The sequence below is a fragment of the Thermobia domestica genome, chromosome 13 (genome assembly GCF_964235325.1).
Source record: "Thermobia domestica chromosome 13, izTheDome1.hap1.1, whole genome shotgun sequence".
Taxonomy (NCBI): Eukaryota; Metazoa; Arthropoda; class Insecta; order Zygentoma; family Lepismatidae; genus Thermobia; species Thermobia domestica.
In genome coordinates this window covers 31,266,771-31,280,053 of record NC_137466.1, presented here as the reverse complement: position 1 = coordinate 31,280,053, position 13,283 = coordinate 31,266,771, and the positions used below count along the sequence as shown (strand labels likewise).

General features: G+C 36.6%; 1 protein-coding gene across 1 annotated transcript in view; it reads right to left on the bottom strand.

The window, feature by feature from the left end:
• The window catches only part of LOC145668076 (heat shock 70 kDa protein cognate 4-like), a 98,687-nt gene extending 86,309 nt beyond the window's left edge, over positions 1–12,378 (bottom strand). The window contains exon 1 of the mRNA XM_081735583.1: positions 12,216–12,378. The gene's annotated coding sequence lies outside the window, so the exon portion shown is untranslated. The remainder of the gene's footprint in view (positions 1–12,215) is intronic.
• Positions 12,379–13,283: the final 905 nt, after the last annotated feature.

Here is a 13,283-nt window from a genome sequence, read left to right as displayed (position 1 = left end):
ATTTTAACTTAGAGAATGATCACTCAGTAGTTGCAATTGTAACAGGAAGAGTTACAAACAAACAAAGCGCAGCCACCAGATCTGGAAATGCTGAGATGAGGTCAGATATAAATGCTGAGATGAGGTCAGATGGAAATGCTGAGATGAGATCAGATGGAAATGCTGAGATAAGATCAGATAGAAATGCTGAGATGAGGTGAGATATAAATGTTGAGATGAGGTCAGACAGAAATGCTGAGATGAGGTGAAATGGAAATGCTGAGATGAGGTCAGATAGAAATGCTGAGATGAGGTGAGATAGAAATGCTGAGATGAGGTGAGATGAGGTCAGATTTTGGTAATGAAAGGAAGAATCTCTTCGTTGGTTGAAAGATTTGAAAGTCTGTCTTGAAAAGTTGTCTTTGAAGGTTCACATTCTCCTGGAAAGTCACTGGATAAATCTTGTGTACAGAAGCGCAAACAGACTGCTTGGTGACCTCTTCTTCAGGAGTGATTCGTAACATTGACGTGCATAAGAACGAATGTCTTTTACAAAGTTTCCTCATTCCTTCGAAGCGTACCTCATGTTTACTACTACGGAGTCGAGGATAGGCACTTTGATCTCGAATTCTTTGAGAGGGTCAAAAATTGCGTATCTTGTGCCAATTCATCAAAGAATATTTTCGGCACTGGCTTTCTTTTCCTTCTAACTTATCTGAAACTATCTAAAGAGACAAGTCATCACGTCTACAAAAATACTGTAAGTAATATTGCATTCAGTACTTTAAAAGATCAGCTAATTATTACTATCCAATAATGTTGATATTAGCGCCAAAATAGGTCAGCATCCTCCTCATCCATTTAACATTACGTCATCTTAGTATCAGGAGCGGACGAAGGCAAAGTTTTCACTCGGCCAAAGAGTCTTTTTGGCTGCCCCCTACTTAGTCCTAGCTTATATTTTACATTTTACTACCATGATATTAGAAAATACGTTCGAAAATGTATTTTGAACGCTCGTTTAGGTGCTCCCTGATTTTAGCGCCCAAGGCAGTTTCCCGGTTTGCTCTACCCTTGGCGCTTGTGCTTGGTTTTGTGTAGCCGCGGTACGTGGCAAATGTGCTGTGTTTCATAATCATGGCAACATTTTTAAACTTGTTTCAGTCCAGATTTTATAGGTCATATAGAATTTGTTATTATTGTCAAAAGCCTGTTACGCAGGGGAGTTTTATTTAAAGTTAGCAAGCTTAGTATATGTAATATAGGACTGATATCGTATTAATACAGGCGGATTAATTTCTTAATCATACAGTGCTATACCCTTAACGAGTTTACAGTAATGCCAATAACTTTATACGCAAATGCAATAAACTGCGAGCGAATTGAGTAGGAATTCTTATTCTTGCCATGTTCGGAAAAGAAGACCGCGAAAATTTGAGGCTTCAATATTCAATTTTATAATTTCCTTCTTTTTTTAATTAAAAACCTGGGGCGCTCCCTAATATACCGAGACACCCTGTGCCCGTAGGCAATGCCTACTCTGCCTACCCTATTGCTACACCACTGGTTGAATGTTTGATCTAGATCGGTCAGGTGGTTCATGAGTTATTAAGTCAGAAACAGTCATTTTCATTTATATATACAGTATATATATTGATTTTTATATATATCTCCAGCTCCTCCTCCTCCCCTAAGTTCTATCGTCGAAGTGAAATGATAAAAGCCATCCCAAGCAAGAACCCCATCTGAGTTGAAATTTTGATACAGATTGGTCGGTACATATATGGGTCGTTTGCAAATAGATTGATCTTTTGAAGTCTTCCAGTAATAAGTCAAAAAATTGTTTTTAAAAATGAGTTCTTTTCGAGAGGCTTATTATTTATAAATATATCAAACTGGTAATCAGTACTTTTTACGTATTTTGTAATAATTTCATATATTTTGAGAGAAAAGATGAACAGAAATGTCATTCTCCTCGATTTCCCTATGTATATACAAATATTACTAATAACTCTTGTATATTTTCTTTTGTTGTCAATTCTAAGTAAAAAAATTCACAAAATATTTTACGTATATGGCACTTTTCCAATTCAAAACCAGAAAAAAAGAATATTTTTAATAATAATTTGCATAACATCAAACTCTGTCAATCTTTTGGGTGATTTCTCGACTCTTTCAAGATCACATTTGATTACATGTACAAAATCGTAAAAATTCATTTTCGTACAAATAGTATGTTTTATATCTGTGACATTGACAACACTGTTCAACCTGCGTGTTACGTCAGCCAGTTTCTGAGTGAGTGTACTGCGAAGTAGATGTGTGATTCTTTCCTGCATTTCCAGTCATTCTTCTGATAAGTAATTCTAGTTTGCTTTCTATAATATGTAAATTAATTAGCTTTCTTGAGAGAGACAAAACAAATATGTTTAAAATGGGTAGAACATTTCATGTAACAGATAAATAGGGTGTAAAATTTTAACGAAATATTAGTGAAATGTCATTCTCTTGTCATAATTATGCAGTCATTCTCCTGGCATTTTCGTGCCAGGAGAATGGCAACTACTGCGTTATCAGGAGTCAGAGACCCCAGACTTACTTTTAAGGGGTTTTCTAATGAACTTTCTTGCCACTTGCAGATGGCGAGAAAGAAGCAAAGTAATGAAAAGCGTCTTCGTTAAAAAACAAAAAAGAAAGAAAAAAGAAGAAAAGAAAAAAGAAAAAAGAAAGAAAAGAAGCTGAATGTCGAAGATGTGAGAGACTGAAGCAAAAAACCTGCAGAGTGTCCTTCCTTCGCTGCAGAATTGAAAAAAGTGTCCAGAATGAAATACCAAAGAAGACGAAAGAAAGAACAGGTTTAAGTTCATAAAAGAAATGCCAGAAAGAGAAAAGCTAATCAAGAGAAAACAGTAACGTCAAAACACAGCGAGAATAAGACAAAGGTGGGGAATAGCAAGTAATACGAATATTTCTTTTAATATTATCCCACCAGACAGTGCTTCGGAAGGCAAGTATATTCCATATCTCCCCAAAATTGTGGCAGAAATTAGAAAGACAACAGAATAGGAAAAAACGCGAGTAGAGAACAAAAGATTAAGTGATTAAACATCTGAAGAGAAAGTTGGATAAATACAAGACACGGCTGCAAAGATTGAAAACGAAATCTTCTAAGGAAATTAGCTCAGACAAAAAAATAACTTTTAAGTCCAAGAAAGAAAGTAGGAATGCTCATAGACTCAAGAAATAAGAGTGAAATAAGAAACAGTCTTCTCTTTGATGAGGTTATAAATCAACAGTTAACATAATCAATTGAGACAATGAAGGGTGGGGACTCAGAGGGAAATAAAACGAATGGTATACTTAATTACCCGAGGAAACATGTTAAAAAAGCATAAGATGTCCCGCATCTAGATTTCTGAAGAGAGGAAGCGTAAAAATGTTAGAGGCAGAAAATGCCGGAGTGAGCAAGAGAGCTATTCTGGAGCTTCAACGGGTATCGTCTCGTTTTACGAACGAGACTCAGTAAAATATTTCCAGGAAAAAAAGGATTGTGTCATTGGCCACAAATGCAATACGTCTGAAGATTCCGAAGGGCTCCTGATAAAAAATACTTTATACTGTTCTTTACATACTTGTTAATATAATTGTCAAGTCATTTCAAGACAAAAAGATAAACAGTTGCACAAGGGAAACCATTATACAGAATTACATATGGACAATTTCAAAGTACTGCAGAGTACAGAAGAACTAATTTGGTCTAAGTTTGTTCACTACGACTTTTATTATTCCAAGTTAAACAAATACAACGACTTAATTTGTATATCAGTAAGAAAAGTGAATAAAGGTACGAATTATTTGAGTCCACTTTGGCTCTGACCCATGTACACATAAATAGATACCAAAGATACTTCTGATTTCAATAAATGCATCTCGTAGGGTTTGTATCCCCCCCCCCCGAAAAAGTACGGCATTTCGATGTATTTTATCAATAGTAAACATTATTTAAACTAAACAATATTTAGAATTTTCCTTTGATTGCAACTGCATAACAATAATAATAAAAAATTATAAAATAATCACAAAAGAAACATTCATAAACTTATTTTAAAAAAAGAGTTGCTTTTGTAGTATAATATCTGAGTAATGAATGGAGAATTTAGGCCTGCCTATAATATGAATAATATACGGAAGTAAAACCTGATGTCGCACAAATGTGTATTTATCAAGATTTTACGAACACTTATATTTTACAAACATTTTTCGTTTTAAACCATTTTTTTTGGGGGGGGGGGGGAGGGGAGACAGCTGGTTTAAACCAGGTTTAAACCAGCCAACCCTGCTCGGTACCGGCCGAACGGTGAAAGAGAAATGTGCAAGTGTGTGAGGCATTCAAATATGGAAATGTTAACAAAAGTCTCTACGCATGTGGTTGCTTAGATGTGTCAAAACAAAGCTCGGTGTTAGAAATAATTTGCTGTGACTCGCAAGAGGAACAGTGTTTATTAAGAGAATGTGAAAAAGGCAATAAGAAAACAATGATCTTCAAGGAATTTCATGATCATGAAGCTGAATATTCAAAGTGGATCACAAAAACTGAAAATTATACAGATTGCAATGGATCGGTCAAATCAGTGAAAAAAGTTGTTAAAGAAAAAGTAAGTACGACAGTTTCAAAAATAGCAAATGAGCTAATAAAAACGCTACATGATTTTTCAAAGCATGTGGCTCGAATAAGGTACCAACAAAATAGTTCGAGTTCACAGAAAGAGATCATAACTCAAAGAGAAGCAATAATTCACATGGATTTTAGTGAGCCTGTGTATTATTTTCTAAAACATACAATAAATTTATATAGGTTTGTATGGATCTCGTAATTAAAACTTAGTATTATGCCATACATGCCGCTTTATTATTTTATGTTCTCTCTATTCTTTTACGCTCTGACTCCTTTACTTTTTAACTACTATAGTTAAAGATGATCCTTGTTTTAACGCTTAAGGGTATGTGAGTCTCTGACTGCCAGTTATGAGCATCAAATTAAAACATTATGTCATTCTCCTGACGCATGGATTTCTCTTTTTATTGTAAAAAATGATGAAAATGAATAAATGAATTGGCCTCGACCATGAAGGGTTTAAATATTTAGTAGGTATGATGAGTATTAATTATGAGAATGATTTTTTAATTATTTAAGTTTCGCCGTTTTTAGACTCCAAAAAGCCCACCATCTAAACAGAATGTATTTCCATAAGACAAAGAATAAATGTACTCTAGTGTACACAGAACTCAACTATTTTAATATCTATTCTACAACAGACTAATTGCGTTGTAGGAAGCTTGGCTAACAAAAGTAAAGAGGAAGTTATTGTATCGTATATTCCTGTCGTGACGTCATGGAATGATGTATCTCCACGCGATGATGAACTCCACAATAGACGCTCTGATGTTAAAACAGCTTGGCTTCTCTGTACAGCTGGGTTTTTGTAGATGTTAAAGATGAAATGAATCTTTGAATTTTACGTCCCACGATATGCCGTGTGGACTAAAGGAGACGGTGATGATAAAAATGAATGAAATAGTGGAATGAAGAAAGTAGGAGGAAACGGGAGCACCTTAGGAAAACCCACCCACACGGTGATTGTCCACTCAAAGTTAACTTGGCGCAAGCAGGGATCGCACCAGGGACCCCATGCACTAGAGGTGAACGCTCTACCATTAAAAAAAAACAAACTTAACTGATTCACCGAACGTGCCTGATCAACTTGCTTATCTACTTATTACTAGTTTCTAGCTACTTAATTTGACTTGTTTTATTAGTAAGCTAAAGGGACATGAACACAGAAATATCGAGGACAGTTAAAATGCCAGTCTCTCGTACCGGTGATCGAACCCGGGACCACGCACATCAAAGGCGCACGTGCTAGCCATTAGACCAGGGGGGAGGGCATTAATAAACCACTGTGGGCGCTCATGTTAAAGAACAAGGAATAAAAATCTACATCCCTTTCCTCGGGACTCGGGGAGCTATTAAAAAGTAAAAATTATTTTCGTTCTTACCACACCAAAGAGATTAAACTTGGCAAATTTACTCCATTCCGACAATTTTGAAGGGGAGGACCCTTGTTTCCTTTGTGTATATACATAGAAAAGGTTAGTTTTGATAGATTTTATTCCTAAGTGGAAGTCTGTGTATCTTGCAAGTTTCGCTTGAACTCCTAAATTTCTTCTTGGTTAGATCCAAGAGCTGACAACAGGATTTTATCGGAGAATATACCTACCCTACGCCACTAAGAATAGAAAAAAAAAGCTATTATCAAGCTGTCAGAGAGATTCAATTTTATCAAGATTTTTTTTCGGTTTTAGCCGTAGACGAAAGAGCTATGGCTTCTGTAAGTTTCGTTTCAATCGCCAAACTTCCTAACCACAGGAAATTAGACTATGGGGCAAAATGCTCCCTCTTCTATTGCCAAACAGGGTTGGAGAAAAATTATTAATTATTTTTGTTCTAAATATGTCAGGGAAATTAAATTTGCAAGGTTATCACATTCAGACTTTTTTTTTATGATATGCCCCTGTTCTCCCTCGTATATGGAATTACCTAGGTAGAAAATATTAACTAACTTAAGTTTCTCTGCAATCGTTGCAGTCCTTCTGGGCTAGACCCAAGAGCCGAATCACTTATATAACGGGGAATTTTTCCCCTGCTCCCACCAAATAGGAATAAAAATTTAAAGAATATTTTGAGGGAGAGTAATCTTAGGCGAAGAGCTATGGACGTCAGGAAGATTACCTTTTTCAAATTTTGTTCCATTCGGACGATTTTTTTAGATTTCCCACTATTTCCCGGTCCCCCGCTTGTATATATAAACAGAAAATATTACTTTTCCTGGGTGTTAATCGTAGACCGAAGAGCAATAGATCCTACAAGTTTCGTTCGAATTGCCAAATTCTTTCTAGGATAGAAACAAGTGCAGAATCATATTAATGGGGGAATATGCTCCATCTACTACCGTCAAACACGGACAGAAAAGGATACAAAACTATTATTTGTGTGTGTGTGTGTGTGTGTGTGTGTGTTTAAAGATATCACAGAGATTAAATTTTCCAAGTTTTATCCTATTCTGAAAAACATTAAGTAGTACGACCTGTCCTCTTTATGTATGTAAATGGAAAGTATTATCTTTGGAGGGAGGTACCCTAGGCCGAAGAATGTGGGTCTCGCCAAGTTTCGTTACAATTGCATAACTCTTTCTAGGCTAAATCCTAGAGGAGAACTATAAGATTTTATGGGGGAATGAATACATCTCCGTTCTCGTCAAATAAGGATAGGTAAAAAAAACTCTTCATTCTCAGGTAGATTAAAATTTAGATTTTTGTTTCATTCGGACAATTTTTGAGTGGCAGCCTATGTTTTCGGTTTCACCCATGTATATGTAAACACAAAATGATATTTATTCTGATACGCCGAAGAGCTTTGGATCCTGCAAGTTTCGTTCCAATCGTCCAGCTTCTTCTTGGCTATACCTGAGTCGAACTATAGGATTTTATGAGGTAATATGCCCCCTCTGCTATAGCGAAATAGGGATAGGCAAATTTGATTTTTTTTCCTCAAGACTTCAAGGATATTAAAATTTGAAATGTTTTATCCCATTCGGACTTTTTTTTTTTAGGTGTATCCCCCTCCTTCCTCCTCTTTTACGTGTAAACAGGAAAGTTTTTTTTCAGATTTTAATCGTAGATCAAAGAGCTATAGATCATGCACCAATTGCTGAACTCATTCTAGGCTAGATCCAAGAGCAGAACTATTACCCATCTCGCTTCTCAACGTTTCTGTAATATTACCGCTAGAATCACACACTTTTGTTTCTTATCTACCTATTCATGTGCAAAAGACTATTTTTGCCACATTCAAATTAAAAAACCTGATGGGGGGGGGGGAGGTCACAAAATGTTTAGGTCCGAAATTCCTGAAAAATCATCCTTATATACAGTGTCACAACATTTACTCAATCGGGTGTTGATCTAGTTTCACTAAAAGCATGAAATTATATATTTATAATACGAAGAGAATAATAACATGGGAGTTTCGTTTCACACTTTGAGAGTACGGTAGACTTCCAAACTATGTGATTTCAATACTTGAAGCACTACATCTATGACTACTGGTTGCAATAATTATCAAGATTGAAAATAGAATCTGTTCCTCGGACCTTGAATTCATATCAGAAAGCAATTACTCGTTATGCCTTACCGTTTTTCTTCTAAGGCAATAACGGTTGAAACCTGAAATCGTTAATTTCAACCAATTCAGAATTGAGTAAATGATTCAGGAAGGAAATACAACTTAAGTCATGGGAAGCTGAACCAATTGAAGAAACTCCGTCTTGAAATTTCTTACCGTTTCTGCTCCATGGAAATCAGAATTGCAACCGGAAACACTAGTTATTTTAACAACTTCCGGGTTTGGTAGTGTTGCCGGTTGAGACGATATTCTGTCTTGACATATTGAATCGATTGCAGGAAACAGCTTACCACTTTCTGTTAGGTCTACTATTTTTTGTTTTATGGCTGTTTTAAACCGGAAATAGCTAGATTGAACCACTTCCGGTTTGAATAGAGAGTTAATGAAGATGGAACCTATTTTTGTGACAATGAATTTATTATAGAAAACAGCGTCCCGATATCTCTTATTGTTTTGCTCTATATAGTCATGGAAAACAGTACTGAAACCGGAAGTCATAATAATTTGAACCTCTTCTGGTTTTGGTAATGCGTTCGGGATAAGTGTGATTCCTTGCGTTGAGACGCTTAGCCGTTTGCAAAATCCACTTCTCACTATTTCTTACCGTTTTCGTTTAATGGCGATGAACGTTGATACCGGAAATGACCGATTTAAACCATTTCCAGTTTGAATATAGAGTTGACGAAGGAGATAGAACTTATTCTTGGGACGCTGAATCGATTTCACGAAACCACATTTAGATATCTCTTACCGAAATCGTTTTTGCTTCTTGGAAATCAGTGTTCAAAACGGAAATAATAATACATTTGAATAACTTCCGGTTTTTGGAAAATGTTGAGAATATTCATCGTACATTTCCTTGAGACGCTGAATAGTTTGGAAAAGATCACTTCTCGCTATGTTAACGTTTCCATTCTATGGCGACAAGCGTTAAAACCGGAAATGGCTAATTTAAACCATTTATGGTTTGAACAGCATGTTAACGGAGGAGATGGAACCTATTCTTGGGATATCTGAATCATTACAAGAAACCGCCTCTCCTTATATCTCATCACAACATTTACAACTTAACTACGTTTATTTTTTGCTCTGATACCTGTCACAGACGGACGAACGGACAAGTGACTTCCGACACTTATGTATACCATAGTTTGGGAGTCTAATAATAATACTTAACCAATACTTGATATATTCGCTTTTATTCCTATTTCGGTTTATCAGTTATCACAGTTGGACCCTGTACCTATACATACATACATATATAGGATATATATATGAGAGTAAGAGAGAGAATGTTTCATTTCATTTCTGTGTGATGGTTGGGAGAGGTATCTAGGTCTATATAGGTGAAATTTATTCCTCTCTCCCAGGAAAAAGATTTAGTTCGTACACTGCTCTTCAGTGTTGTAAAACCAGTTGTTCAGTTTAGTTTAACACTGTAATAGTTATACAGTCACATTGGTAAATCTAATAACAACATTCGATCATAATTTTCAGTTGGCCCCGGTTCGAACCCCAGCCAAGTTAAGTTTATTTATGGTGGATAACATCGTGTCATTGGATTTCCTGAGGGTACTACTGTTTCCTCCAACTTTTCATTCCACCAATTCTTCCATCATCATTCACTTGCCTACTAGTCGTCTCCCTTAACCTAAAAGAGCATAACCGTGGGATGTGCTCTTTATTTAATTTCGTTTCATACTTTGCAGTTGTTTTCTAGTATATCCTTCTCAAACTTGTTTCTTAAAAAAATATTTAGAGCTTCATCCAAAACGATGCTTGTCCGACCAAATCTTCAAGCCTGGCTACGACCGTGAATTCTGGAAAAGTATACTGGATCTCACAAGATCACACTCGGCTACGACCAGAATCGGATCTATCCCGGGACCGGGGGACCTAGGCTCCCCAATTTTCTGAGTGAAAAAAATAATTGAAGCCATTACTTAGGCTATCTATTTTTGAAAGTTTACAGGAAACTCATAATATCTATCATAGTTTGCGTTCTGGTTGCCCCCCGGTAGTTTTTACCTTGTAAGAGCTCCTTCGTGGCTATGCGTTTCAGTGGCGTAATTACGTTTTATGGGCTCCCCCGCAACAGAATACCCAGGGCCCCTCGCCTTAATAACACCTTTATGGAATGATATATAATATAATAAATAACCATACTTCCCTGTATCTGTGAATAATGAGTTAAATTCATACAAGTACTAGGCGTAAATATTTTTAAATGGAAACCACTTTCTTATACATACAAGAGCTCCTTCGTGACTACGCGCTTAGCGTACGCGGTTTTGGCGTGGGAGACTCGGGTTCGATTCTCGGCTGGGTTCATGTGGTTCGGATTCTACGTTAAACAGAAGGTCCCGTCTCATATAGCCTCGCTGCTGAAAGGGACGTTAAGCTCAAAACCAACTCAACTCAATTTGTTATACATATAATTTATTCAATTAGCTTTACAGTGGAAGATGGACTTCACTTCTTTGCAATCAGTGATGTTAAGTGTTCGTGAAGAATAGCAGAAATTAATTGAATGTTTTTCTTCTTGCTTTTCTGATGTGCCGTGTCGTGGAAAATCAGCGCGCGAGGCAAGAGTATACAACGCCGCCCCCCGCCCCCCCGAGTGAGGTCGACAGACTAGCCGCGAAGTGCCGATTTTGAGCACTTTCTTAAAAATCACTTTTCCTTACATTTTATATATATCTTTTCTTTTTTCTTCCCGAATTTTGCCCCCGCCCCTCACTTCGGCGCCTGGAGCCATCGCCCCCCCCCCGCTTTCACGGCACGGTACTGCTTTCCTGTCACAAAATCCTTTACTGACTTTCGTACACCCATTTCTTCAACTTCGTCCACATTTATTAAGAACAGTGCTGGTTTACTTAAGCTATTTTGGCCCAATCTGCTTCTCACACAGTTTTATATTAATTTCAAGTTTGAGAACTTCTCCGCAGAACTGACAAGAGACAGGGAGCGTGAAAAACAACAAATAAGCGTTAATAAGTTCTGAAAAGCTAGACACCAATGACTTATATTTCACAATTAAAAGGCTTGTAGGTTAAACACAGCATACTGAACACTTATTTCACATTTCAGCTGTTTCACAAAGCAAATTACTTCCATTGGAAACGAAGAACCAATATCACGATTGTTAAATTGTTTGAAGTATCTGTGCCTTTCTTAGAATTTCACCATCAGTGAAATGAATTATATTGACAGAAAATGAAAAGGAAAATTTGGATACTAGGCCTATACCACGCAAAGATGTATAACGACTATGGAACTGTGAATTTAGCATGTCAACTAGTTTAATATAGACGCTAATTTTAAAGTTCGATTCAATATTTCCCGCCGAAGAAAAATATATAGCCTATAAAAGCCGACCGAACAGACAGACACATCTTTCTTGTTCGAAGTGCTTGACGTACATGTCTACCCTTACTAAGATAGCAGAAAAAAGGGGAGGATGGAAAAACATTGCCAACTAATACAAAACTGAAAAGCATGTTGATTCGACCTATTAGGAGGCTAGAGTAAAGGCTCCATTGAAAGTGTCGCCCCCCCCCCCCGCATTGCGGTGTTTCTCGCCATAGTAGTTATGCCACTGATGCGGTTAGCGTACGCGTCTTTGGCGTGGGAGACCCGGGTTTGATTCCCGGCGGGAGCTCATGTGGTGTGGATTCGACGTCAATCAGTAGATCCCGTCTTATGTAGCCTCGCTGCTAAAAGGGGCGTTAAACTCAAAATCAACTCAACTCATTTACCTTCTAGATGAGGCACGAATATACCTATACATACACACTCAGAGAGAAAAACATATTCAAGGTCGGATCCAGGATTTTTTCAAGCTTACAATATCACCGTTATTATCGGTCATGTATGACTCGGAGATCAACACAGTTCGAAAAAAAAAAAAATTGTCATACGTATTTAAAATACTTAATTGGATACTTTTAGTATTTTATCAACAAAGAAAAAAGTAAAAGGAAAGAAAACTCACATGTATCTCCTGCAGAACAGAACACTGATACTGTATGTATGCTATCTTATTGATACGGATGGAACTTCCGATACGACTTCAGAGTTTTATCTCGTCAGATGTGTGAGTAATAAATACCAGTGCTTTCTGCTTTCAACAACGTCAGCACGCGAAGTAAATTTCCCGTTTGTCCTCCAATTTCCCCCCTCTAAGTCCAATGAGGAACTTTGTTTATGTGTAAGTCATGTGAATTCAACGTCAGTGCAGTGTTGCCAGTATCCAGAGAATTTAAAATATTTCATATTTAACATTTGAAGTTAGCTTTTCTCTCCGTTCTGTAAGATAGTGTTTCGCAATATTTTTCTATCGTGGCATATTATAAATTTACTCATGACCAAACATGGCATATCAAAAAGATTATTCCCTCAAAGATATATAATATAAATTGTAAGTTGCTATTAATATAAACGCATTGCAATCAACCTATTATTATTATTATTATTATTATTATTATTATTATTATTATTATTATTATTATTATTATTATTATTATTATTATTATTATTATTATTATTATTATTATTATTATTATTATTAAGTTTCCATGTCAGAAGGGATCGGACATAAGAGCCCGAGATAGGCCCGGTCAAGAGTCACGCGTCTAAAGAGCTCTCGGAAAAAGGCAAAGCTTCAAAAGGAACCAACCGGATCAAAAAGATTTCGCGTAGAAAAGAACACGAGTCGTCAAAAGAGCCTCAAATCCAGTGGCGGCTTTAGCGAGTAGGCCTGGTACGCACGGTCTACCCAAAAAATTTGAAAATTGTATAAACACTAAAAGATACAATAAAGAGTAAATTTTTCACTATTTATATTAATGGTAGATTCAAGAAATAGCATCAACCATTACTGTAAAATTATCGTATTGTCATTAATCGATCAAATGTGTATATGCAACTATGAATGAGGAAGCGGGCCTACCCAAAATTAAAATCCTAAAGCCGCCCCAGCTCAAATCGATAGGCTGAGATCAAAGTATCAAAATGTATTTTATAAGGAACGGTACGGGTACCGCACTAAACTTTCTCGCTC